This window comes from Grammomys surdaster, unplaced genomic scaffold, assembly GCF_004785775.1.
Source record: "Grammomys surdaster isolate TR1022 unplaced genomic scaffold, NIH_TR_1.0 130, whole genome shotgun sequence".
NCBI classification, from domain to species: Eukaryota; Metazoa; Chordata; class Mammalia; order Rodentia; family Muridae; genus Grammomys; species Grammomys surdaster.
Window position 1 is genome coordinate 2533518 of NW_021604588.1, and position 27442 is coordinate 2560959.

Here is a 27442-nt window from a genome sequence, read left to right on the forward strand (position 1 = left end):
CCTCTGGAAGAGCAGTCAGTGCTCTTAACCACTGAGCCATCCCTCCAGCCCTAAGCGATTATTCTTAAGGAATGAGCTGAGTGCAATTTTTTTTTTTAGAAGAAAAAAAGAAAGAAGGAGGTAGGGAGAGAGGGAAAGAAGCAAAGAGGGAAAGAGGGAAGGGAGGGAAGGAAGGTGTATGGCGAGATGGGAAAAGGGAGGTCAGGAGTAGACCAGGAGCAGTCAGGATGAACTACCAAGGCGTAAGTCCTGGGTGTTGACTGTGGGTTTAGGAAAGGGAGTGAAGGAAAAGAGGTGCAGGGGTGGGGGAAGTGAGAGATGGTGAAAGGAGGGTGTGAACAGAAAAGAAAAAACAAAGGAAGAAAGAAAAGGGAAGAGGAGATGAAGAAGTGATGGGGCTGTGGGATGGCTTAGTGGGTAATGTGCTTGCCTCACAAGCGTGAAGATTTGAGTTCGAATCCTTCGAGACCCCACAAACTGGGTACAGTAGACACTTGAGCTATGGGAGGTAGACTGGAAGCTTTTGGGCCAATGAGGCTGGACTATACAATGAACAACCAAAGAGAAACTCTCTCAAACAAGCTAGAAAGTGAAGGGTTATACTTGAGGTTGCCCTTTGACCTCTTCGTGAACACTATGGAGCATATATAACCTCTCCTCCCCTCCTCCCCATGAACACATTTATACACACACAAACAAAAGAATGGATAGAAAACAGGAGCATAGGGGAGAGAGAAGCGAAGGAAGACAGGGTGACAGACAGGCTGAAGACAACACAGGATGCCCAGGCATAGCTTCAGGTAAACAGTATTTTCTTAGGGGAGACATGTCTCATGCGATGCCTGACACAACTTTTACTATGTAATCATTTGCCATTCCTTCAAGATTCTAATTTAAGTGAAGGTCAAGTGTTCTACTTGGCAGCCATACTTGAATAGCAACTGTTAATTTCAGTTAGAGAGAGAACTCTTTTGGAAAACAGATGTCTTGAGGAAACCAGGCCAGGGCTTCACCAGCGAAGCACTTGCTAATTATGCTGCACAGTGTGTCAGGCTTATACATCTGAATAATATTAATGAACTAGCTATGGGAAGGGAGCAGGGTTACTCTGGAAAACTATCCATTTTATTGATCTACTTGGTAGCAGTTAGAATACACTAAAATTGGATAATGCTGATTCTGGAACTCAGGGACATAGCAGCATCTGTTGGTCATTCATTCCTATGCCCAGGGTGTCCTCTCTCTCTCTCTCTCTGTCTCTCTCTCTGTCTCTCTCTCTCTCTCTCTCTCTCTGTACAAAGGCATGATGGTACATATACCTCACTACCATCTGTTTTACTAGTCAAAAAAAATTACATGAGTGGATCCCCTGAACCACCCAGTTTCTGCCCAGTAATCATCTAGATGTAAAGAAATAACAGACCATGCCAAAGAGAAAACATACTCCCAAAAAGAAAACAGACTTAACACATCCTTAATACTATCTCTTCATCATAACCTATCTGATTCCATTTTGTCCAAAGTGATAATAACCTAGTTCAAAAACCAGGCTAGGACCATGGCTCACTCAGTAGGTAAGGGAGCTTGCTGTCAAACTTGCTAACCTGAGTTCAGTCATCAGAACCCACATAGTAGAAGGAGAGAAATATATTCTGATCTCCATATGTGTGCCATGGCACACACATAGCACTATACAAACACTTATAGACACAGATTGAGGAGGGGTAGACACGGCATAAAGGAAAAATAAAGTAAAAAAGTATACAAATAAAAAGTCTCAAAGAGTCAAAACAACATGAGGCCAAAAGAAGATAAAACAAAAGTGAGGGAAGGACTATAAATAAAACTAAGTGGTGGACACCATACACACACACACACACACACACACACACACGCAACATATGTGCACATGTACAAGCACACGCATACACATTTATACACACATTAACACACACATGCACACACTTACATGCACACATTCATACATGCTCATATACCCATTCACACATGTGCATGCACACACACAGGTGCACACACATGCATGCTGGGAGCAGAAGGAAGCAACTCTAACCTGTGCTTGAGGTAGAAGGGGAAGAGAAACAAAGAGACAAGGGGAAAACAGGTAGGAGGACGCAGAGTGCATGCACAGGCCGATACGTGAAGTGTGGTCAGATGAAAGTACCTTTAACTTAACCATTCTAGAGGAGGAAACCAAGGCTCATCAACAGACAGAGCAGATCTTGGCACCATTTAGACAAGTGCTTCCTAAGAATGAGAGCTAACTATAGGTAAGATGGGCTGTCACTGGGGGCTGCTGGCCCATGTGGAGAACTCATGTTTAGGGGATTATAGGCCTAGATGTGGTATGTTTTACTCCTGTGATAACCTATCACTTTAATTAATTGTTATATCTTCAGTGTTTGACCCTCTTAGAAAATCTACAGGACTGGCTTTTTGAAGGAGAGGGCACTACTGGCCTACCATTCAAGAGGGCAATAGTTAGGGCAATAAAAATGTGCATGTGGAATCATTAGCATACTGGTGAAGAAGCAGATGGGAAAGGAGCTTATTTCAAGTGAAAGACAAGGAGATAAAGCTATTACGTAGGGCCCTTGTTCCTCTCATCATGGTCACCTCTGAGGCCATGCATTCCCATGCCCCACACTGGACCTCATGAACCTAAATGGTAGAGGCTTGGGAGACCCCAGGAAACTGTACACAAATACCCCAAGTGGCATTCTATTCTCAAAGTTTATTTCCACTGAAACAAGGATTTGTATCAGGCAAAGATGGGAATGTGAACAAGGTAAGCACGTGGTTGGTGCCATTGGCTGGTGGCTGACGTTGGTCAGAGCCAGCACCTGAAGCAATGTTTCCTGGAACACAGAATGCAAGGACAATGATGTTCTTGAAGTCAGTGTGATTCCCCAAACAACAAAAGTGAATTAAAGAACTCTGGTAGCATGAGTCACAGCCTTGGTGCTTGTCCCTGATTGAGACTTTCATCAATGACCTGGAGTCACCCCATGGATTGTAGCTTGTGAATAGGTATGCCGCCGTGGGTTATTCTAGGATTGCTTGGTCGTGCATCTTCTCTGATTAACTGCAGTAGAATGGAGGTAGGAGTTTAGAATTCATGGCTGGCTCAGAAGGAATGTGCACACAGAAGTTGTGTGAGGTAAAAGACCATGACTCAGTTAACAGAGTGGTAAATTGTCAGTAGGCATCCCATGCCTGGCTTAGCCTTTGTCTGCCAGGAGCAAGAAGTGTCTGTGCCCATTGTTGCAGTTAGGGTGAGGATGGAAGCCAGAATCCAAATGCCCTGGGAGATAAGAGGGTATCAGGAAGCTATGGGCCCCTTATCCTAACCTTGCCTGTCCAAACACCAAACACAGAATCTTACAGATGTGAGAGCTGTCCAGAAGGACCAGGGTACAGCCTCAGGTGTAGCAAGAGGAATTAGGAGACAAGCCTGCAGTTTCACCAATGAAAGAATCTGAGTACCAACTAAAGGAGACCCCACCCCTACCCCAGTCCAAGAGGAACAACTGGCCTGACATAGACTGAGAAGCAAGGAGTCAAGTTGAACCAGTTATAGCTTCATTTACAATGCGCCCAGATGTGCTTTGTGGTAAACCCCATGCAGTGCTCTGAGTTTTTAATTCATGGCTACTTTGTAAGGGACCTTTCATAACATGTAGCTGTTCTGCTTAAACAGTTCCATCTTTCACACAGGATTAATTTGAAAGTGACTTTCACAGGACCTGTTGCTAACTTGTAAGAATGGTGCAATTTCTTGTCACGGTGCAATGGTGTAGGGAAGTCACCGAGGGATGACTATGAAGGCCACAGAGTTGCCAGAATTTTCTTTCTTTGATGAAGAGTCCCCCTATGTAGTATAGGTTGGCTTCAAACTCTTGGTTAATCCTCCCAGCTTGGCCTTTGTAGTGTTCAGATTATAGGCATAAGCCCATATGCTCAGCTGTGCCATAAATGTATACGGGAGTCATTTTGGAATATTACTGTTCATGACTTAATCCAGCAATGAACAACTGGGGCTTCATGTGACCATACATGGCTAGGATAGCAAGTGTGTATCCTTCCTCTTTCCCCTCCCAAGGGAGCAAGTATAAATTATAACTGAAGTGTGTAACTTCTACTTCCCTCTAGGAGGGAGGGGTAAGCCTGGGGGAGTGTCAACATTTGCATTTACAGTAGCTGTTTTCTACACTGTGGGTCGGCAACTGAAAGTTGTTTTGCCTTCACAGGAAGAGAGAGAGAGAGAGAGAGAGAGAGAGAGAGAGAGAGAGAGAGAGAGAGGGAAGCAGAGACAGAGAGACAGAAAGAGACAGAGAAAGGGGGCTATGTACAGTTATGAATGTGTGGAGCTCCTTGTAAATGTTTCCAAGATGACAGAGATGTAAAGCTGTCCCTTCCAGACAAGCAGGCTAACAGCTTAAATGTCCGTGAAATTTTAGATCCGTGATCACACAGATGATCAAGAAGCTACTTTCTATAAAACACAGTCCCTAGACAGGTGGGATGAGAGGAATTGCTTGTAATGGGATATATTAGCCATCTTCAGAGACAAGATCCAAACAAGTTAAGAGCAACAGTAAAGTGGATGCAACTCTGAGGTGGTTGGGCTTCACGTCTGTGTGCATGCTGGTAGCCAAGAGATTTGCCCAGCTCCCGTGTGGGCGCAGCTGTCCCTCCTTTAAATCCGATTTCTCACCATCTGCTCCTTTACTCCAGCCTTGGTTGCAAATAAAAATCAATGCACAGCAATGCATTGTGTTGCCAGGCAGCAATCTGTGCTCTTCCAGAAGTCGATTCTGAGATGAAAGTCTGGGGGCTTCATTAGTTTTCCTGACAATAGAAATTGTGGGAGAGTTGAAAGTGATTTTAGAAACTGAATTTCCAACTGCCTTTGGTAAACATGGAGGGTATAATTGTCTGGTGTTTTTTTTTTTTTCTTATATCCTGTAAGAAACACTGAAATGAGTTGGGAGGATTTAACATTCAGAAAAGGATTTCCCTTGCCCTGAAGAACAGTGAGAACCTTGTGAGGTGCCCGTCCCCACTGCCACAGTGAACAAGTCAAGGGAGAAACCGAGGACCAGCTTCAGGGCCCTGGGATCTTGATGCGTCCGAGTTTGCATTTGGCATGGGGGAGGGGGTGAAGGACAGAGGAGTCAGGCATGACCTGAAGACTGGTATCTAGGAAAGAAGCTTGTGGCCCTGAGAATGTGCCAGAAGAACCAACCATCTGGCAGCTGTGGGGAGGGATCAGCTGACCTCTGACCTCCAGTTGGGGCTTAACAGCTATATAATATTTATAACACACCCTTCCTAGGGGAAGCCTGGTATACCACATGTCTTCGAATGGATCCAGCTAGTCCTGTTCAGTCTCATGGGTAAACAAAGTAAAGAGGAGAAAAAAAGATTTTTAAAAAAATCATATTTAAAGGGGTCACTGCCATGGCAAAAGAGAAAACAACACCTACTCTGCTAGGCAACAACAGGGAAAGCAACTCCGTGTCTCCACCAGTTCTCAGTCCAGACAGCAGCAGAAGCGGGCAGAATCCACTCCCAGGGTCCATGGTGATCACTGTGAGTCATTGTTCATTCACAGCTCCCTTCCCATTGTAGGGAGGGACTTGGCTGTTTGGGGCCCTGTGGTGAGCCAGCAAGCTCTTGGCCATTGCAGCTGGGGCCTGAGGTTGTGTGAGGATGATTAGTCAAGTAAGTAAATGCCCTGAGGGTGATGGAGGCATCAGGCTTCTTGCTGTCTGGAGGAAATTACAAAACAGAAAGGGAAAGACTACGATAAACTGGTTGCTAGACTGTGTGGTCGAAGAGCCAGTGCGCACTCAGAGCTTTGAGTGGACATAGATATTGACAAGTATGTACATGTGGGTACACACACATATACATGCACAGGCACAAATTCATATATAGATATGTACATATATAGATAGCTATAGATACATATGTATATGGGTATACACACACACACACACACAGATAGGTATACACATTTATTTCCTGGTTCTCTGGGCTGAGAAGGTTAGAAGCAAAGATATCTTGATAGCCGGGCGGTGGTGGCACACGCCTTTAATCCCAGCACTTGGGAGGCAGAGGCAGGTGCATTTCTGAGTTCCAGAGTTCGAGGCTAGCCTGGTCTACAGAGTGAGTTCCAGGGCTACACAGAGAAACCTTGTCTCGAAAAACCAAAAAAAAAAAAAAAAAAAAAGATATCCTGATAGTACTGAGCATGCCCAGATAGAGTTCAGCTACTAAATATCATTCTCCATTTAAATAGTTGGCTTTAGGAGTGGAGTGTTGAGAATAAACTATGGGACAAGGACAGGGACAATTATGCTATGAACTAAGGAGATGTTCAAAGCATGTTGGGGACATAGCAAAAGCACCCAGAAGTTAGCAGCCTTAAAGGCCTTCTTACAGGTCGAGGCTGATCTGGGACTCCTGGGCTCAGAAGAACCCCAGACCTCAGCTTCCTGAGTAGCTGGAACTACAAGTATGGGTTAGCATACCCAGTAATAGTTACTGATTTTAAAGCTTGGAGTACCATAGGAATCTGTGGGTCTGTACTAATTAAGAGGAAAGGAACAGGGTTGGGGAGCTGGTTCCATAAGCAAAGTGCCTGAAGACAAGCTAGGAGTGAAGGCATGTGTCTGTACTCCCATGGTTTGGGAATCAGAGGCACGTGGATCCGTAGGGCAACCCACTGCTCGGCTAGTTCTGGGCCCATGTTAGGTCTATAGCTCAAAACAAAAACAACAAGAAAATGAAAACAAACAACCCCCCAAAAAGAAAATGAAAAACAAAAACAACAAACAAAATACCTGGAAAAACTCAGGCATCTGATGTCTGAGGAACCACAGCCGAGGTTGTCTTTTGGCCTCCACATACAGGCATACACATGAGCCCTTTTACACAGAAACAAAATTAAATGAGCAAATAGAGAAAAGAAGAAACCTTTGTCTTTTAATGGAAGCTTTAAGGTATCTCATGACCAAATGCTTAGGAGTCGCTCAGTGAAAAATCTCTGTCAAACACTGACTTTACCAAATGGACAAATTGGTATCGCTTGCCTCCTGGCACAATCCAGTAAGAGCAAAATTTTACCTCAGAGATTCTTGCTTTGAGTGCGTAAATCACAAGGGAAATCATATGAGACACTACAGAAAGACACGTGTGCATCAGAAAATGTCAAGGTTAGAGAAGAAGGGAAAATGGAGGCATTGTTCCAAACTGAAGATTAAAAACTATTTAAAGAACTTGAAACTGCACAAGGTATAATTGGTACTATATGGTAAATATTGTTGAATTATATGGTGAATTAGGAAGAGTATTGGCAGCCAGTGTTGTTCATGGATACTGTTCATTGATGGGTTTGTTATGTGAGATAGCATCTTTGTTTATAAGAAACACCCATTGTAAGATTAAACAGGGAGGGGTTATCCTGTCTACAACACTTATTTTTTTTTTTCAAATGGTTCAGGAAAAAAAAGCAGCTTTGGTGTATATATGTCTAGAGAATAAAGCAGATGTGATACATTAATGTTCTGGGTAATAAGCAGTATGTGGGGTACTTGAGGGTAGAATTGGAAAGTACTTAGAGTTTCAAGTATTATTCATACAAATGTTCTATATATTTTAAATTTCAAAGTGAAAAGCCCGAAGAAAGTCTCTACTGTGGATCTCTGCCACAGGGTAGCAATGACTCAGACTGAGAAGGTTGGTTTAAACCAAGTCCAGTGTTTGTGGAGTGATGTGTCATTACAGTGCCACACGCCCCTACAGGGACCCAAGAAAGGTTGCCATGGAAATGGAGTAGGGTGGAAGGGGGGATGGGCATGTCAGAGAAACTACACACAGAGCTGCTTCAGGAATGAAATGAGCCAGAGGGTCGTAGGGAGGAGTGTGTTTGGAGAGGCCCCTGGTCAGACTGGGCAGGACTGGTGCGTGTGATCACAGAACTTACAAGATGTCTGCCTTTGATTTCCTTTCAGTTAGATCCAGGCTGGCCTCTTTCTCACCTCCACACACTTGCTCCCTGACAGCAGGGAGGTTTGGGAGCCTGCAGCACCATCAGGGGCCTCTAAAGGTTAGCTTCCATCTGCCCTCTGACTTGATTATCTCACTCCCCTGCAGACAGAAGAGTCCTTCTTGCCTTTGTTTACCATTGCGGATCTTCTCTGTTTAGTGTGTGTATCGTATATGTGCCTCGTGTGTGTGTGTGTGTGTGTGTGTGTGTATACATTGTGTACTTGTACATATGGAGGCCAGAGGTCAGAGTTGGCTAACTTCCTCAATCTCCATTTGACCAGCAAGCTTTAGGGAGCCACCTATCTCTGCGTCTCTGACACTGAAATTACAGTCTTGTGTTGCATTCAGCTTTATTTCTGGTGCCGAGAAGCCAAACTGCTTCTGCTTGCTCATCAAGAGCTTTACCAGCTAAGCCATCTCCCCAGACCCACACATGTGGCCCTTTATGGACTTGTCAACCTGTCGGTATATTCTCCTGGCTTGCAGTCTCCTGGGCAATGCTGCTTCCTGCCTCTCTGGCTTCAGTGGGGACTTAATCATTTCTGAAGTCATCAAACGGACCTAGCAAGTCCCTCGGATCACGTTTCTCCCTCGCCTTTCCTTCTTTTGGAGGCTAAAGGCTTCACCTAATAAAAATATTTTTCAGGCTTTCCATTTTCACATTGGGAGGAATTCAAATCTGGGGGGGAGAAAAAAGATTTTCACTCTACCTTGGAGCCACCATTGCAGCTGGAGGGAGAGATGGCTAGCGTGCTTAGCAGGTAAGCGACAGGCTCTGCCATGCCAGCAACTTGAGTTCCTGGCTGATTAATGATTCAGTGACTAATGCACACCGAAAGCTGCGAACCATTCTTTGGAGTTATGTTTGGCCAGGCTCCATAATAGCCACCTCGGATTGTAACAGCCAACCAGAATGACACTAACCACCAATCAGGGGCTGGGAGTGTCTTACATCAAAACAGGGTATTTACACAAGGCTAACCACCTTCTCGGTCCTGCTATAATGATTATCAAGCACCAGCACTCCGATAAGCAGGTTTTATCCAGGCACCACAAACATCCAGTGTATGTCACAAGCTGGGTAGCTAGGCACCACCTGGCCCATCTGTGGCAAGAGACAGCATTTGGGGCAGAGAAGGCAGCTGCTACCTCTGGATATGCAGCAGCCATCCTTAGCCCTCAACTGTGACGGAGGCTCCGGTTACAGAGCTAAATGCCACTTAGCCTTCCACATAGTAACTGCAATTAGTGTTTAAAAGCATCTTCCCTAAGCCCACTCATATTTAGCATATACGTCATGTATTAAGACTGCTGTCTTCCTTCAAACAAGGGATCATGACTCTGTTGAAGTGTGTAAAGGGGTTTCCAAGGAGGAAGGTCCCTTCTTTCTATAGTTAACAGGCACTCTTAAAGCTCTTTTGCCTTAGCCAGTTTTCACCATTTGCTTTGTACCACCTGTTGTTTTGCCCCGGAGGGAGCAGCCTCCTCACCTCCTAGGTAAGGTGGCAGCTGTCTGGAGACTTTTCAACACCAGGTTATTTTAAGGCATGTGAAAAGTGGGTGAAAACTAATGCTAGTGAGAAAGTATGTTTTTTAAAAATACTTAAAAATAAATCAGAATAGTCGTTTATCCCCGTGGAGCAGCTAGCACCTTCCCGGGACTGGGAATGTAGGGTGGGGTGGGGGTGGGGGTGGCAAGAAATGTTGACAAGTTTTATCTTGAAAACTGTCATAGAGCATCCTTACTGAAACCAATATGACTCTCTGCCATTCGATGGAGTGGCATTTGGCCAATGGCAGGACAGCAAAAGGATTGCTGGGTCCCAGGGATTCCACACTGAACAAAGGAGCTCACTGCCGTATGTTACAGCATTTCCAACTGTGTCCTTGGTAGTAAATACCAGCTTGATCCCATGGCCTGCTGAGATGTCCTTAAAACAAAACACACGCACGCACACACACACACACACACACAGAGACAGAGAGACAGAGAGAGAGAGACAGAGAGAGAGAGACAGAGAGAGACAGAGAGAGAAAAGGAGAGAGCCTGAACACACACATTCCTGTATTGGACAACTGTATACCAGCGCTGCTTCATGGGGTAAGCCAAAATAAACGGACACACTGGCAGCTGTTGGGCTTTATCGGAAGGGGCACTTCACACCCAGCTTCTATGCTGACCATAGGGTGAGGGTGGAGCAGGGCCCAGAAAACGTAGGGCAGCTGGTCTTAGAGTATGATTCTCACGCTCCTAAATTTAGTCCATCAAGTCATGACATCTCTTCTGGTCGGGGCTTGTGGTTTTAAAGATGACTGCTCGTGCACTAACCCATTATGATAAACAATCCAAAAATTCTTCTGGAAAGACCAAAGTCAGCACCCAGCGCATGGCAGTTTGAGTTTTCACCAGCCGTACGCCTTGGCACCCAGTCAAGATGCCACCTGACCTTTAAGTTAGCCAAGCTCGTAGATGCTTCTTCTCGGGCCTCAGACGTGAAAAAACGCTGTGACATTTTTAGAGATACAGAATCTCATCAGAGAGGTTGAAGGGTGAAGAAAATAAAGATGTCACCTGTTTTTAAATGGACGTGTTTCACGTTAGAGACCTGCATGGAGAGAGCGTGGAGAACAGCACGCAGGTGTAAGCTTCTATTTAGATGTGGTAAATGCAGACATAAAAGATAGGTCAGGAGGCAGAATTTGGCCCAGATGTCAAACCTAGCCTGACACTTTCGTTCAGCTCATGGGTCTAAAGTTGCATTACTTTTAAATGGCTAGAGAAAGAAAATCAAAAGAAGAACAGTGTTTTGTGGCACATGATAATTGCATGACATTCAGGCGTCTTTTTGTATATATGTGTATGTGAAAGTGGCTGCATATATGTGCAAATGGGCAGCTGTGCATACACACGTGGCTACGAGTTACACATGCTGGGCTGTGTCAGTTCATGTAAAGGTCAGAGGGTAACTCAGGTGCTATTTCTCGGGAGTCGCCCAGATTACTTTTTGAGACAAACTCTCTTGCTGCCCTGAACTTTATCAGGTCAGCCACTGAGCCCCAGGGATCACCTGTGTCCACCTTCCAATTGCTGGGATTACAAACAGGCACTACATGTTCAGTTTTATTCTGGGGATCAAACTCGGGTCCTCTTGCTTGCAAGGAAAGCACTTTACCAACTAAGCTATCTCCCCAGCCCCCAAGCCCCATAAACTCTCAACACGCTTAAGTAAGATTTAACTGAAATGCAGCCATGCTCACTAATTTGTTTATTGTTGATGGCCAGTCTCATGCTACAGTGGGCAGCAGAACTGAGAGGTTCTGACAGAGACTATGTGGGCCCCCAAATCAAAAATGATCACTGGCCTTTACAGGAAGCTACTAATGGGGTTCATGTGGAAGGCTCAGGGTCAGTTGAAGAACCAGAAGAATTCCAAGAAGGGAGAGGTTACTTTGGGTGGAAATAACCTTTGAGTGTGCCCAAGCAGAGCGTAATGGGTAACATTGGACATCATGGTCTGTGGACAAGATCAGCAGATTTGGCTGTACCACCGCGTTCTTGTCAATTTCTTGTATTTCAGTTTTCTCAGCTGTTAAATGGAAATAAGCCCTACTTCCCAGGGCTCGGGGTAGGACATGGTACACCATAAGTTACCCTGGAACAAACAGCTGTTACTTCACAAATGTCAGCTGTTAGCAACCAAGCCTCTTATTCATGGTCACATTTGGCCATCTATTGATACAACTAAGTCAGCATTTCATCTAAAACTCAAGCCTCCCAGAGGTCATAAGTGAAAAAGTTTAAAAGAGATGAATTTAAGCAATTGTATTTTTTATGAAGTTTCAAAAAATTATGGCAAAGGATAATTGCAATAGAAGATATCCCAGTGTGTTCTGTGAGAATAAAATACAAATAAAAAATTGCCGGGTAGCTACAGTTACTCACGTGTATAATCCTAACATTCCGGAGCTGAGGTAGGATGACTGCCCAGAGCTGGAAGTCAGCTTGATCACAAGGAAAGTTTCAGATCACTCCAGGCTATGGAGCAAGACCTAGTCTCAAAAATTCAAAAGCAAAATTAAATAAGTAAGACAATATTATTAAATAATTTTCCTAGTGTATTATAGCATAACAAAGAAAGAAAGAGGGAATGAAGGAAGGACAAAGGACAGAAGGAGGAGGAAGAAAAGAAAAACTGGTATGTTAGCATAGTTTTGTTCTTTAAAGATTTATTTATTTATTATTTATGATTACACTGTCGCTGTCTTCGGACACACCAGAAGAGGGCATCAGATCCCATTACAGATGGTTGTGAGCCACCATGTGGTTGCTGGGATTTGAACTCAGGACCTCTGGAAGTTCAGTCAGTGCTCTTAACCACTGAGCCATCTCTCCAGCCCCCAGTTTGTTTGTTTTTTTTAATGGTCACTCTGGGTTTACAGAAACAGAAATTCTGTTTGGTCAGTACATCTGAAAGTCTTCATGAGAACCTTGTGAAAGCTATTGACCCTTTGATAAATGCACCACACACACACACACACACACACACGTACACACACATGCACATACTTGTGCACACACACATATGTACTCTCCCACATACATTCCCCCCACACACACACTTACTTTTGCATAAACTCTCAGAACTTAATGGCTCCCTTGAAGCCCATCCATGGGTTTCCAGTTAAGGAAGCCTGCCGTACTTGCTCACTCAACCTTATACAACCCATAAGATAATGATACATGGACCAGAAGGCCAAATTACTAATTTATGAAGAAGAAATAACATCAAGTGGATTAAAAACCTTCACTCTGGCTGATCAGTTCATTATCTTGCTGTATAAAAGCTTCACAGACAAAGCACAATTAAAAGGGAGTGTGGAACCATAGCAAAGGGAGTTTGAAATGGTCTTAATAGCTTTGGTCGCCAAGGTACAGTAGTCTGCCCCATCTGCTTCTGCTGGAAACGTAGCCCCTCAGGGACGGTAGGGAAGCTGGCCTGGACCTCCTTCCATGGGCAGTTCTTGACATTTACACTCTGTACTTGCAGAAGCAGCAAACGCTATATCCTTTGGTTCCTGCTCTTGCCAAAGATGGGGTGGGGGGGGGCACTACGAGCACTAGAGGCCACATTTAGGCAAGCTAATTTCCTTATTCCCTGTCTAGTCCCTTCTATCAGGAAATATACCCAATGTTAGGAAATGACCCAGGTTTCCTTCACAGAACTGACACTGAGCAGCTAACAACTCCCAGTAACTCCAGCCCCAGAAGATCCAATTCACTCTTCTGCCTCCTCAGGTACTGATGTGGCATACCTTCACATAGACAAGATTCATATATGCATAATCGAACGTCAAATGCCTCTGTAAACAAACACACAAACACGTGGCCCAAAGCAGGGCCTCCTTGTATCTAGTTTTGGGTTATGTGATCCCAGGTGTGCTGGCTTGACACAAGCTAAACTCATCTGAGAGGGGACAGCCTCAATTAATAAAGTGCCTCCAAAACTCCATGGACTCTACAATCAGGAAGCCTCTGTGGGTCTGCCCTGGGTCCTCTGCATCTGTGTTATGGGGAATAGCTCGGTGTTCTTGTGGGACTCCTCACAGTGGAGTCGGGGCTGTCTCTGACTCTTGCCTGCCTTTGAGACCCTGTTCCTCCTGTTGGGTGGCCTTGTTCCAGCCTTGCTGTGAGATCACATGCCTGGTCTTGTTGTATCTTGTTATGTCATGTTTGGTTGATGCCCCTCTTTTCTGAGGTTGAGGCCTGCTCTTTTCTGAGGGGAAGTGAAGGGGGCATGGATCCAGGAGAGGGACTGGGGGGAGGGGGAGGGAGATTGTGTGTGGGGGAACTGCAGTTGAGATATAATAAATGAGAGAAGAATGAATGGGGGGAGGGGGAGGGAACTGTCTCCATAGGATCAGGCTGCAGGCAAGCCTGCGGGGCGTTTTCTTAACTAGTGATTGATGGGGAGGACCCAGCCCATCGTGGTGGGTCGAGCCATCCTTGAGTTGATAGTCCTAGGCTCTATAAGAAAGCAGGCTGACCAAGTCAGGAGGGGAGCAAGCAGGTAAGCAGCATCCCTCCATGGCCTCTGCATCAGCTCCTGCCTCCAGGCTCCTGCTCTGACTTCCTTTGGTGATGGACTGGGATGTAGAAATGTCAGTCAAGTAAACCCTCTCCTCCCCAGCCGCTTTGGTCCTGGGGTTTTGATACAGCAGTAGGAACCACAACTAGGACACGGCGGGAAGAGAGCTAAAGCCATGAAACAGGACAGAGTCAAGGCAGGATCGGTGGAGGAGGGGATGCCTGACCCCAACATATCCACAGTGGGAGCTTTCGGTACAGAACAGAAGCACATACTGCAATACACCCAGTGCTTCTGGAAATCAGTGATAAGGCATTACAACCAGAGAGCAGATGATTTTAGCTTGAGTTCATGGACCATTTCTCTTTTAGCCCCTTTCTCTGCAAAATTACAACAGTTTGCTAGACTGCTATTTCAGTGGGAGAGTCCAACTGTATTGCTCTCAAGGTGTCTTGTTGCGTGGAGAACAGTTGAAAATTCAGGTACCATGTCTGGGGACATGGACCTGTGGTTAAGTCACCTGCTATACAAGCATTAGGGAATGGAGTTTGGATCTCCAGAAGTCATGTAAATGCTGAGTGGGTGTGGCAGCCCACCTGTAATCCCAGCACTCTTGACGACCGGACAGGGAAGCTCTGGAGCAAGCATCCGGGTTCAACTGAGAAACCCTGCATCAATGAATTAGATGGAGAATCATTGAAGAAGACTTCTAACATCAACCTCAGGTCTTTACATGCATGCACAGACATGTGCATGTGTTTATGCATCCACACACATGTGAACATACATGCACACACACACACACACACAGAAAAATACTGGTCTAATCACTTTCATAGTTGCTGTAATTAAGGTGAAAAAGATTTTTTTAAATTCAGGGCTTAAAACTTTTTAATGATTCATGCAATTAGATTCAAATGCAGTCACTAGTGTTGAATGCCCATTTGCTCAGGGCGGGGAATGGGACAATTGGACTGACAGACTACAGAATGGAATGCAGAAGTGAGCAAGGCGCCATCTTTCCCATCTATGAAATACTGACTGAGGGCAGTGAGGCAGTCATGCCCTGCTCCTCTCCCCACCTCCAAGGTCAAGTTGTCACCCCTCATGTTTAAGGACTGGAATACTTGCTATGGAGAAGGATATATTCTCACGAATGTTTATATTGCAAAAATGAGAACTGTCCGTTTGTTTGTGAGACTTGAAATAGGAAGGCCTAAGCTGCGGTGGGAGGATGTAGGCACCAGAGACATCCAGGAAACCTCACATGTTTAAATATATCCGTCCCTGTCATTTGGCCCAGGAGGAAAGAGCAATGTCAGGAATGAAGCGCTAATGTTGCTAGCAGCATTCTGGAAGAGACACTGGAGACAGCACTGGGAGGTATGTGCGGCAGGCTGTGTGACCCAGCAGCTGAGGATTCTCAGAAGCCTGGTCCATGAGCCTTTTGAGAACAAGGCAGATGGGACCCCAGGGGAATTTTCTGAATTCTTTTTGCTTCAGCCAAAATTCCAAGATGGAACAATGTGAAGGGTGACAAGACCAAATGGAAGGGAAGATGGGGGGAGGGGGGTGGAGGCGAACCCCAGAGATTGCTATTTTGGAAGGCTGGTTGAACTGGGGACAGTGTGGGGGAGGAGGGGAGAGACAAAACCATGTCTGGATGTTCAATGCAAAAAAAATTTTCTTTTCTGATTATGATTAGTACTGGGTCCTTGGGATTTAACGTTTACTGAGTGCTGAGTTCCTAAACAGTACACTTGCAAGTGTGGCTCTATAAGAAGGGAACAGTCCTGTGAGGACAGTGTCACTGTCACTATAACCTACACAAGCAATGACACAGAAGCTTAAAGAATTCCTGGTGTTGGAAGATGATCAGTGCAGTTTTGGAGAAAATCAATTTCAGGTGTCATGATTTGTAATCGGGACTCTCCAAGCATACATTGGAGCCAGGCACAGTGCTACGTATCTGCAGTCTCAGCTTCTCAGAAGTTTGAGGCCAGCCTGGGCAACTTTGTGAGACCTAATCTTAGAATCAATCATCAATCAATTAGAAATTGATCCTGGAGGACTGGAGGGTGGGAGCAATGAGAGGAAGAGAGGATGCAGGGTATATAGATCTTTTGTTCTACAGAGACTGTCAGGTCATTTGAATTATGATCATATGACTATATAATAGTTTGATAAATAAAAAAATGTAAAATTAAAAAGATTAAAAGTTGAGGAAAAAGAAATTTGAGGCTAACATAGCAATTCTAGCTGGACAGTGGTGGTGCATGCCTTTAATCTCAGGAGGGAGAGGCAAGCTGGTGAGTTTGAGGCAGTTTGGACTACAAAGCCAGGGCTATACAGAGAAACCCTGTCTCATAACAGCCAATCAGAAGCAAGCTTAAATACTCTTGTTAGGTCACAGCGTGGACTCTGCACTTGTAAAGTGCACTTAGAAGGCACTAGGAAAGATTCACACCCCTGAGGTAATCCAGGAAACGTTTGCCCCGTGGAGAGAACTGAGTGAACATTTCAACAGAAAATGTGCAGGAATGATTCTCTGCCCCATCCTTCCGGGAACCACTGGCTCAGGCGTTTTAGTAAGAGTCCAGGGCAGACAAAGCACTGCATGGAACTTAATTATGCATTACTTGGTTTCTTTTATGGTTCTCAAACCAAGTGGGGTTATTAAATGCTTTACGTTTAATCTGTATCTACTACAAGCAGAGACTGAGTCTGACTGCCTGGGAGGAGACCCATACTTCCATAGTTCCAACTCTCTCAGGTCTCCGGTCAGCCAAGAAAATGATGAATGAATTGGAAGAAGGGTGCCTTATGGACCAGAGAACATTAAGGCTTAAGAGATCTTTTTTTTTTCCCTTTAAAGATGTAATAACGTTATATATATGAGTGCACTGGCACTGTGTTCAAACACACCAGAAGAGGGCATCAGATCCCATTACAGATGGTTGTGAGCCACCATGTGGTTGCTGGGAATTGAACTCAGGACCTCTGGAAGAGCAGCCAGTGTGCTCTTAACAGCTGAGCCATCTCTCTAATGGTTAAAGCGATCTTAAAGGTCGGTGAAGATGGTACTGTTCAAACCTTAGCATGCCTCAAGGACATCAGAATATTCTCAAAGTTTCTGGTTCTGTCTGGGATGGAACCTAAGAATTTACATTTCTTACTACCTCCCAGCTGGTGCTGTTTCAGGAGGGTAATAATCTGAAGACCACTAAGTTAGCACAAGCTCCCCATCTTAAGGAAGAGGAAACAGGCCTACTGTTGTCCTAGGTCTTTCAGTTATTAGAGCTGGAACAAGAATCTCATTCTCTCCCTCTGCTCTAAATGCTTCACCAAGTGTTCTAAAAGCAAGAATATCCTCTGTTATAGTCACAGTAAAATTACAATACGAAGAAACTAACATTAAAACAATATGGACTTTATCAGCTCTCCCTCCGTGGCATCCATATTCGGGCAGACTGAATTGCATCTCACCCGTTTCCTTTATCTGAAGCAGCCCTGACTCTTTTCTCTATTTTTCAGGACGATATGTTTAAGGGGTACAGGTCTGTTACTCTAAAGAACCACCTAAAATTTAGGTTTATCTGATACTTCCTTGTGATAAAACTCAAGTTCTGAACTTGGGGCACACACAAATATCATAACAGTGGCACCAGAGGTCAACGTGTCCCATTTTCCAGCAATGGAAATGTTGATCTCATGGTGAAGAAAGATGGTATCTGCTGGATTTCTTCCACAATAAAGTTATCGATTTTGAAATTAATGCCATGTGAAGAGAGTTTGATACTATGCAGGTCTATTCTTCCACACATTTCTTGTTCCAGTTCCATTAACCACTGGTACTTTGTCTGAATGATGTTGTTACCAGGAGGAGAATTCAATGGTATCCTTTTTTTTCCTTGTTTGTTCACTCGAATTTTACATTAAATTTTACATAAAATTTCTCTCCTTATTTGTCTTCTTAATTGATTCATTATCAGCGAAAACTCGTAGATTCTTTAACTCTAGAGTCCATGTCTCTTGGTTTCCAAGTTAAATCTCTTTCTACCACATGGTACTGCCATTTACAAACTATTAATTCAGAATGGTTATTATCACGTTCATTCAAAGGCCAGGCTGACATACCATCACATGCAGCTTAACCGCAGAGGCGGACTGTGAGGAACGAGCTATTAGAGTTTCACAATTGTATCTGAACATCACAGAGCACAGCTTACACAAACCTTGAAAGTAGAGGTCACTCACCCGCCATTACCCCTTGATGCAATCAAGAGATGCTGTAATCAGAGATGTGTTTGACTACTGTTGCCACAGCATTGTGCTTCACCTTAATTATTTTTCCCACAATAAACATTCCAAAGCAATGATTAAAAGCATACAGGCTGGAGAGATGACTCAGTTGCTATGCATACTTGCTGAGTAATCAGGAGGACCAGAGTTCAGATCCCAGCAACCACATAAGCCTAGCATTCTGAACATTCCAGTAACTGTAGATTCCAGAGATCTGATACCCTCTCCTGGGATACACATGTGCAGAAAGGCATGCACCCCCACACACACACATGGCTGCATACATTCACACACACACACACACACACACACACACACACACACACACACACACACACATCCGTGCAGACTTATATAAGTAAATAGGAGATCGAGAGATGGCTAAGCAGTGAAGAACACTTGCTGCTCTGCACTTGTGGGTGATCCAAATTGAGTTCCAAGCATCCATGTTGGGAGATTCATAACCTTCTACAAATCCAGCTCCAGGGATCCATCTGCCCCTTCTGGACTCCCCAAGCATCTGCCTTCGTGTGGATGTACCCACCCCCTCACATACACATAATTTAAAAACAATAAAAATAAATATCTTTTAAAAGTATGGCATAGTCACTACACAAACTAGTAAATGATTGCTTATTATCATCGTCATGTATTCTGCATCATACATAATTGCATATACTATATTTTTCTATGACTGATGGGCAACACAAGTGGGCTTGTTTATACCAACATCACCATAAACCGTGTGAGCAGTGTGTTCTGCTGTCACCTGGGCATGACTGCAATTAGACATTACTAGACATTAGAAGTCTTTGGCTTCATTATAATCTTACAAGGTCAACAACCTATGCCACTATTGATCAGAACATTGCTATGCTGACCCATGGCTATATTTCAAAACAACAAAGTGAATACAAAAAGTGTATGTTTTAATTTTTCAGCTAAAAATTAATTTTATGAAGATTAAACTATAGTAGCTGGTCTACATAACAGAAATAGCATGCAAGTTGTGAGAGTCACACAAGGACTTTGCATTTTTGGACAGTAATATTAAAAAGGAGAGAGTAAACACTACCAAATCAAATTGGAATATTTAAAAAGACTTGGCTATATACTTAATGGTTATCCTCTTTCCTAACCAGTGCAAAGTCCAAGCTAGAACAAAGTGCACCAGCAGTCTGCATGGAACTGGGACTGTGGTGCTGGATATTTTCTGAGTCACAATAACAATTTAAAAAGTTTATGGTGGTTCACATCTATAATCCCAGCATCAGTAGACTGAGACAGGAGGATTTCCATGAGTTTGAAGCCATCCTTTACTAGAGTGTAAGACTATCTAAAAATCAACAATTTTCTTTGTTTTTGTTTTGCTTTTTTTTTGCACTAAAATCAGTAAGTTTGCCCTTTCTGCCTGCTCTAAGTGCTTTTCAGTGTGCGTGTGTGAGAAATATAATCATATTTATACAACCAGCCTTGAGGAAAGGAATGGGCAGAATTTAACAGAGACAAAGCAGATTTTTATGAAAGAAAAATATGCCTTAGTCAGTTGGCAGGGCTCTCTGCTCAGCCCACCACACCACAGTGTTTTGGGGTTGCATGATAGAGGGACATTTGGGGCACATGGGTGTTTGTATGTTTGAGTCCAAAGGAGAATGCCAGCTCAGAAGTAAATATTTGCCGTGTTGACTACCAATTCTGCTATCTGATTAAAAAGAAGTAAACATTTCCCACATCTTTGATTGCATCACGACGCCATTGTGTAAGCAAAACAAGGCAGCTGGGAGGCAGAAGTAAGACACGGCTCACACTCTAAACACAGTTTGCTTTTAAGAAACAAGCATAGATAACTCTGAATCAAAGAAATAAAAACATTATCTAAGGTTTCATATGCCTCTACCCTTTAGGATTCATCCTGAGGGAAACTCCTGTCTGGGTTTAGGGATGTAAGTCCAATGCTAGAATTTGCTGGGAATCAGACAGCAAATAAAACAAGCTGAGATGGGCCATTTGGCAAAGGCTGAAGATGTTTTTGTAGCTGTCACATGAGTAGGGTAGAGAGCAAACTGACAGTTAATGGGTATAGTCAATGTGTTTAATGTCTTGTCATGTATGGGTCGATCCATGTAGCAGGCTCTGGCCTGTCCAGAAAGATGCTGTTACCCAGTGGAGAATCAGAAGGCCTTGCTGGAGGCTTAGCACTGGACGGATTCTCAGAAGATACTCCTTTGAAGTGAAGAAGTGTAAGGATGGGAGATGTGGGAGATATGGGCTGTGGCCATTACTGGGTTTGGGACTAGAGAGAGCTCGTCTGTAGTGAGAGAAACTACAGCAGCTGAGTAAGAAGAAACAGGGACTCGCAACTGACCACAACTTCTGCCATACTGTCAGGATTCTTATCCTCCTGAGCTAGAGACCCAGCTACATGCTGCGGCTGTTTTCTGGGACACCCTGTTATTTACAAAAAAAAAAAAAATCCCTAACTTTGTAGAAGGTAATTTCTACAGTGGCATCTTCTTCACACTGAGCAATAGAGAGAGCCCATGTAGAGAGAGACTGAACAGAAGTCTGAGGTCACAAGCTACAACGAATCTGCTGACCTTCGAGTATAAGTGGATCCATCCCTTGCAAGGGAAAGATTGGCAACAGCTTTACCACCCCGATTCCTCACGGAGGTCAGGGGTGCTGGCGATTTAATGAGCTCCATTGCTCAGGGTACAAATGCAAAGTCAGTTAAGGAAATATCTGCCAGCTTGGGGAAGAAAGAAAAGATCACATTTTTGAAAAAGAAAATGAAAACTAAAACCAACAACCCTCCCATTCAAAGGAAACTGTCTCCTGAAACGGCAGCCTTACTCTCAGGGTTACCTTGTCGTCTGCTTGAGTGCGGTGCCCAGGTTAGCACAGAAGGTGACAGCCATTTTCCTGCTTCTCTTGGACTCTGATACACAGTAGGAAGCAGCGGGTTAGTGGTGTGTTTCTGTGGACTGCCGCTCAATTGTATGTTTCTGGATTCTTAAACTGGACAGGGAGATTAAGAGCTTTGTTTTTGCAAGTCAGTAGATCCCCTCACCCAGTGGTTCTCAACCTTCCTAACACTGCAACTCTTTAATAATACAGTTCCTCATGGGGTGGTAAACCCCCAAAGCCATAAAACTATTTTCGTTTCTACTTCATAACCATAATTTACTACTGTTATGAATTGTAACGTTAAAAAAAAAAAAGGTCGGGCGGTGGTGGCGCACGCCTTTAATCCCAGCACTTGGGAGGCAGAGACAGGCAGATTTCTGAGTTCAAGAGTTCGAGGCCAGCCTGGTCTACAGAGTGAGTTCCAGGACAGCCAGGACTACACAGAGAAACCCTGCCTAAAAAAAACAAAACCAAAAAAAAAAAAAAAAAAAAAAGAATAGTAACATAAATATCTGTGTTTTCCAATGATCTTAGGCCACCGCTTTGAAAGGGTCATTTGACCCCGGAGGGGGTCTCGATCCACAGGTCAAGAACCACTGATCAAACGATGCAGGAATGATGGCTAGGTAACTAGTCTGCATTCCCAGTTGTGTAATGAGCAGTGCATCTGGACAGGGGAAGACCACGTGTAGGCAGAGTCGTGTGGATACTGGAGTGGCTTGAGGTGGGGGGGAGCTGTCTCCTGGCACAGCTTCCATCCAAGTCTTGCTTTTCTTGGATTTCAAAGAGGACTCTGGGCTTCCTGGTATTGTTATCATCCTCTGTTAGCACGGACAGACGCGGCACTAGGATTCTCTTGAATCCTCTCCTCTCTGCGGCGTTCACGTGGATCCTCCCATTCCTCCATCTTTGTGTCAAGGACTGGCCTCACCGCTGATTGCTTTGCTTTGTTTTGGTTGTTTTGAACATGGTCTCATAGAGCACATAGGCTTTGAACTTCCTATGTAGCCGAGTCTAGCCTTGAACTCCTGCTCCCCCAGCTCTTCCAGGAGCTCCTGTCCCCAGCCAGAAGTCTCACCGGTCTAGTTGTTCTGAGTTTTGAACCTTGCAATGCCTAAATGACTCTGGAGTGACAGGGAGACAGTAGAACCCAACACATGGAGCAAACTACATATTGGTTTAACTTGAATTTAAACCAAACTGAGTTCTAACACGTCAGTACCTGAACTCCCTGGGTCTTTGGGTTTTGTTTATTCCTTTCTCTGCAGGAAGAGAAAGGCCTTTCTTATCTCCCAGGTCACTTGCAATCCTAAAATTGTTAAGGAGCAAAGGTGCTGTAGTGTCCTCAGCGTTATTCAGAGCCATGTCTCACAGTTTTTATCTAATCCTTCAGACGAAAGTTGTGCACCTGACCCCTCAGCGAGCCTCTGCCCTGCCTCTTCCGTGCTGCAGCAGCCTCCTTCCTGATCTCCCATGGTCCATAGGACTTTGGGAATTCCCTCTGGCTGTCCCTGCTGTTAGGATCCACTCCCCCCACACTTGTGAATTTGGTTTCTTCTCACCGCTGGGGCCTTAGCTGAAATGCAGTTCCCAGATAAGTTGTCCTGGACTTCTTGCCTAGACTACATACCCTCACCCCAAGCCGGATACTTCACATGACATCATTTTTATTTCTTTACAGTGCTTATTACCACAGAACCGTGTTCTGTCCTTACTGGTCTGTAATGACACCCCCAGCCCCAAAGCTCTACAATGCCAGGGAATTATCCACATCTTTTTTTCAATCTATTACAGAATCAGACTTTCAGGAACCTACACAATGCCAACTCCGAAATGGAAAAGCTGTCTTTTCCTCTGGGAAGCCCCGGCTCCCTGCTAAGTACTGGCTTGAGGAACAGATAAACCAAGATTTCAGGCCCTTTTTACTCCTTGGCTAGGTAGGTGAGCAACCTACATGAGTGCATGTATATTCTCCTATCCAGAGCCATGCAAGATGCCTGGTAGCATATAGCAACTTCATATTAGATGAATAAGTCAAAGTTAAGAAGGTTTCATTAGCTACAGTAAAATGCAACATTTTAACTCTTCTCTTCAGTGAATTGCTACAAATTCTTTTTTTTTTAAAGATTTATTTATTCATTTTATGTTCATGAATATACTGTTGCTGTCTTCAGACACACCAGAAGAGGCCATCTGATCCCATTATGGATGGTTGTGAGCCACCATGGCTCACATGTGGTTGCTGGGAATTGAACTCAGGACCTCTGGAAGAACAGACAGTGTTCTTAACTGGTGAGCTGTCTCTCTAGCTGGAATTGCTACAAATTCTTGTACCCAGGTCACCACTACCTCAGTCAGAGACAGAAATTCTGTTACCCTCCCAGGAACACCCCTCTTTCTTCCTGTGATCCCCTCTCTGACCTCAAGGAACTATAGAATCATTTCATAAAACTTCCAAACTCATCTTAAAGGATATACGTATATCAAAATCAATAAAAGTGGAAGAAAGAAGAGCAGGAAAGACAAAAATCTAAACCAATAAGAATTAGCATATGTCCTAGTCAGTTTAGTCAAATTGATACAAACTAGTCATTTGAGAAGAGGGAATTCTAATTGAGAAAAATGCCCTCTAGATTGCTCTGTGGGTACACCTGTAGGTATTTTAATGTTTAGTGATTGATATGGAAGGGCTCAGTCCATAATGCTGGGTGTCACTCCCGGGCAGGTGATCCTTGGTGGAACAAGAAAGGCTTAATAAGAAGGAACAAGCCAGTGTGATCCTCCATGGCGTCTGCTTCAATTCCTGCCTCCAAGTTCCTGCCTGCTTCCCAGCCTGACTTCCTTTGACGCTGGACTGTGATGAGGAAGTGTAAGAGGAAACAAACCCTTCCTTCCTTCCACAAGTTGCTTTGGTCATGGCGTTTTTTCACAACAGTGGGAATCTAGCTGAGACAGAGGTAACTGGGCTTGACAGATCTGGTTTGACAGCAAAGACAAAGAAAGTTGAATTTTCTCAATCTACGTCACTTCCCCACAGAAGATAAAACTTCCCAGTTTAAGATCCAAGGTCCCTCTCATGGAGGCCATCAGACAGAAGGTTCTAGAAGATGATTAGAGAGTTCCCTCAATGATGGTTTCATACATATATATCAGGAACATTCACTTGTCTCTTAAGCAACTTCCCATAAACATTTCTATAGCAAATATTAATGTATCTTTCCTAATGAAGATAGTCAACTGAACTTTTCAGAGATGCAGAGAGAAAAAACAGTTCATAGGTTTTTTTTTCCCCCTCTGGTGAGGGTCTGAACTCTCAAATTAGATGTTTACAGGCAGAAGCATTTGCTTTGAAACCCAGGTGAGCATGTGGGAGGTGTAATGTTCAGTTATGAAACTTGAAAGGGCCTGGAAGAGGATCCCTGTTTAGATCAAAGACCGCCCTCCACCCAGCCCAGGGCAGAGCTGCGGGTGTGGGGGTGGAATCTGAATAAAGCCAGTATTCTTTTTTCCTTAGGAAGTACTTTTGGTGCTGGGCCAGCCCAATCTGGAGCTTCATTGACACATGAAATTTCCACCGAGTGGGACATTAACACTTTTAATGTGAGTGTGTCTGGGGTAGAGATTGATGGCTTTCCCACTAATCCATAGAAACATTTCAGTAAAGTCCTTGGAAGCTTGAGTTCCGAGTCACACCTCTCTTGCCTCATCATGGGGTTTAGAAGCCCAGAATTCCTCTTTCCCTGGCAGTTTCTGAATCAACAGAGACATAAAATAAGCTGCTGAAGCAGAAGGAAGCAAAACTACATCCGTGGCTTGTGGCTGTAGGCAAATGAGTTTCCTGGGTCTTAGCCTCAGAATTAGTCTTTCCCATTCTGTCAAGGGCAACATCTGGGCAGCACAGACTTCTATAAAGAACTAAGGGAGAAACAGAACACGTGGCCTCCAAATGAGCCGCTACTTCTGAAGGAGCGAGGAGGGGGCGCTCAGCTTTCACACCCAAATCCACCAGTCAAGAAAGGCATTTTAGCTGCCAGGATGATCAGAACAATTAGCCCGCGTGTGAGTGACGACTGGGGTAAATTAGCCATAGAAGTACCAGCGGAGCAACAGAAGGCATGCTGTAGCTCTGATATTGATTATTTATTTATTTATTTATTTATTTATTTGGTTTTTTGAGACAGGGTTTCTCTGTATAGCTCTGGCTGTCCTGGAACTCACACCATAGACCAGGCTGGCCTCGAACTCAGAAATCTGCCTGCCTCTGCCTCCCAAGTGCTGGAATTAAAGGCGTGCACCACCACTGCCTGACAATATTGATCATCTAAACGTTGGTGATTGAGCTTAAATGCTTATTTTTGAAAATAATTAATTTAATACACACCCTGTCCATGCTCTCGTTTCCTTCTTTGTTTTTGGTACTGGGGATAGAACCTAGGGCTTTTTCTCACTGAGCTGCCCAGTTTGACTTTGCCCTTAGGAGTCTCGTACCTCAGCCCGGAAAATAGCTTATAAGTAGATTATAAACCCACACCACCAGGCCTGGTACAAACGCTGTCTCATATATGCATTAATAATAAGAGGGGCTGGAGAGATGGCTCAGCAGTTCAGGTGTTTGTTCCGCTTCCGGAGGACCCAGGTTGGATTCCCAGAACCATACAGTAGCTTAAGACCATCTCTGACTTCAGTTTCAGGGGATCCGATGCCCTCTGCTGGCTTCTGTGGGCACCAGGCACGTACACAGTACATAAACATACATGCAGGCAAAACACCCATACACAGAAAATAACTTTAAAAATAAAGTAACAAGATAATGCCACTATTGACTATGACAGAAGTGTTTGTCTACATTGCTTAAAAAGTGGTACCAACCAGTCAGATCTGTATTCAAAGGAAGGAGATGACTTTAGGGTTTTGTTTTGTTTTCTATCACAGTGACAAATACCTGAGAAAGTTTAAATAAGGAAAAGGTTTTTTTTTTTTTTTTTGGTTCTGGTTTTAGAGATGCTCACCCATGGTTGGCTGCCTCCATTGCTTGGGGCCTAAATTTAGGCAGAACACCACGGGGGGGGGGCAGGAGTCTCCTGCAATGGCTGCTTATCTTATGACAACCAGGAAGTGGGAATGGGCCAAGGCAGGATATGCCCAAAAAAGCATTCCTGCCCTGAGGTGATATAATTATCACCCAACATTCCACAGTTCAACCACCTCACAATCCTCTGTTCAGATTTTGAACTCATCAACATATTAAACCATTCATTAGGCCAAGGCCTTTTTAATCTAGTCTTGTCTGAAAATGCCCCCCAGGTGTGGGACAATGGACTATGCCTGGAAATTTGGTAAGGTAGAGCAGGTCTGAAAGCCTGGAACTCAGGAACACACCTGAGATGGTATGTGTCTCCCTGCTCCCTCCTAGATTCCTGGCCAGGAACACATGCCATACTCCTCACACTGGACACGTAGCCCAGAACAGAGTTCTTCATGCTAATGAGGGACCTAGAGGCCCTGAGGGTTTAGCCAATAAGCTTCCCTTCCCAAAGATTCTTCCCTGCATAAGGTGTTGAATCTCTGGTCCACCCTGAGAAATGGGTGTGCATTCATTTTCCACCATGAACAGTCAGTAAACAGTGTGGATAAACATGGACTGTCTTCCATTGAAACTTGTTGTGGGGAGCTTGAAGAGGGTCTTCACCTACAGAGCTGCAGGCTAAGTCTACATAGACGCCTCTCTGCGCTCCCAGACAATCTTCACCAAGCTAAGGACAATCACTGATGAGCTAAGCCAGAGCTCCCATTTCCTCCAGCCCCGGGCTAGACTCTGTTCTCAGCTTGTGGGTCCCCAACAATCCTGGCCTTGTGGAGGGCCTGTAGACCTCAATCCTTCATTCCAGACTCCTCCATGTAGCACCCAGTTGCTGCTGGGTCAGGGAACCCCAGCTTCATCATCCACACATCTTGGACTTCGTTTTCCTACCCCCAGAGCAGTGGCTCATGTTTCCCTAAAGCCTAGCACCCATCAGCGGAGGCGTGGGATAAACACAGTCGAGCTTCCCACATTTTGCCTCCTCAGAGGC

At 44.4% G+C, this 27442-nt stretch overlaps 2 long non-coding RNA genes across 3 annotated transcripts; one reads left to right on the top strand and one right to left on the bottom strand.

The window, feature by feature from the left end:
* Positions 1–5519: 5519 nt before the first annotated feature.
* Positions 5520–21542, bottom strand: LOC114612756. 2 transcript variants are annotated; one of them, XR_003710081.1, is made up of 4 exons: positions 21330–21542; positions 12020–12126; positions 6870–6953; positions 5520–5792 (listed from the first exon to the last, which is right to left on the bottom strand). It is a non-coding gene; the product is annotated as an uncharacterized LOC114612756 (long non-coding RNA). The 2 variants fall into 2 exon arrangements; XR_003710082.1 differs by lacking the exons at positions 12020–12126; positions 21330–21542 and adding an exon at positions 8787–8922.
* Positions 20554–25050, top strand: LOC114612766. Its single transcript, XR_003710083.1, has 3 exons — positions 20554–20704; positions 24097–24328; positions 24886–25050. It is a non-coding gene; the product is annotated as an uncharacterized LOC114612766 (long non-coding RNA).
* Positions 25051–27442: the final 2392 nt, after the last annotated feature.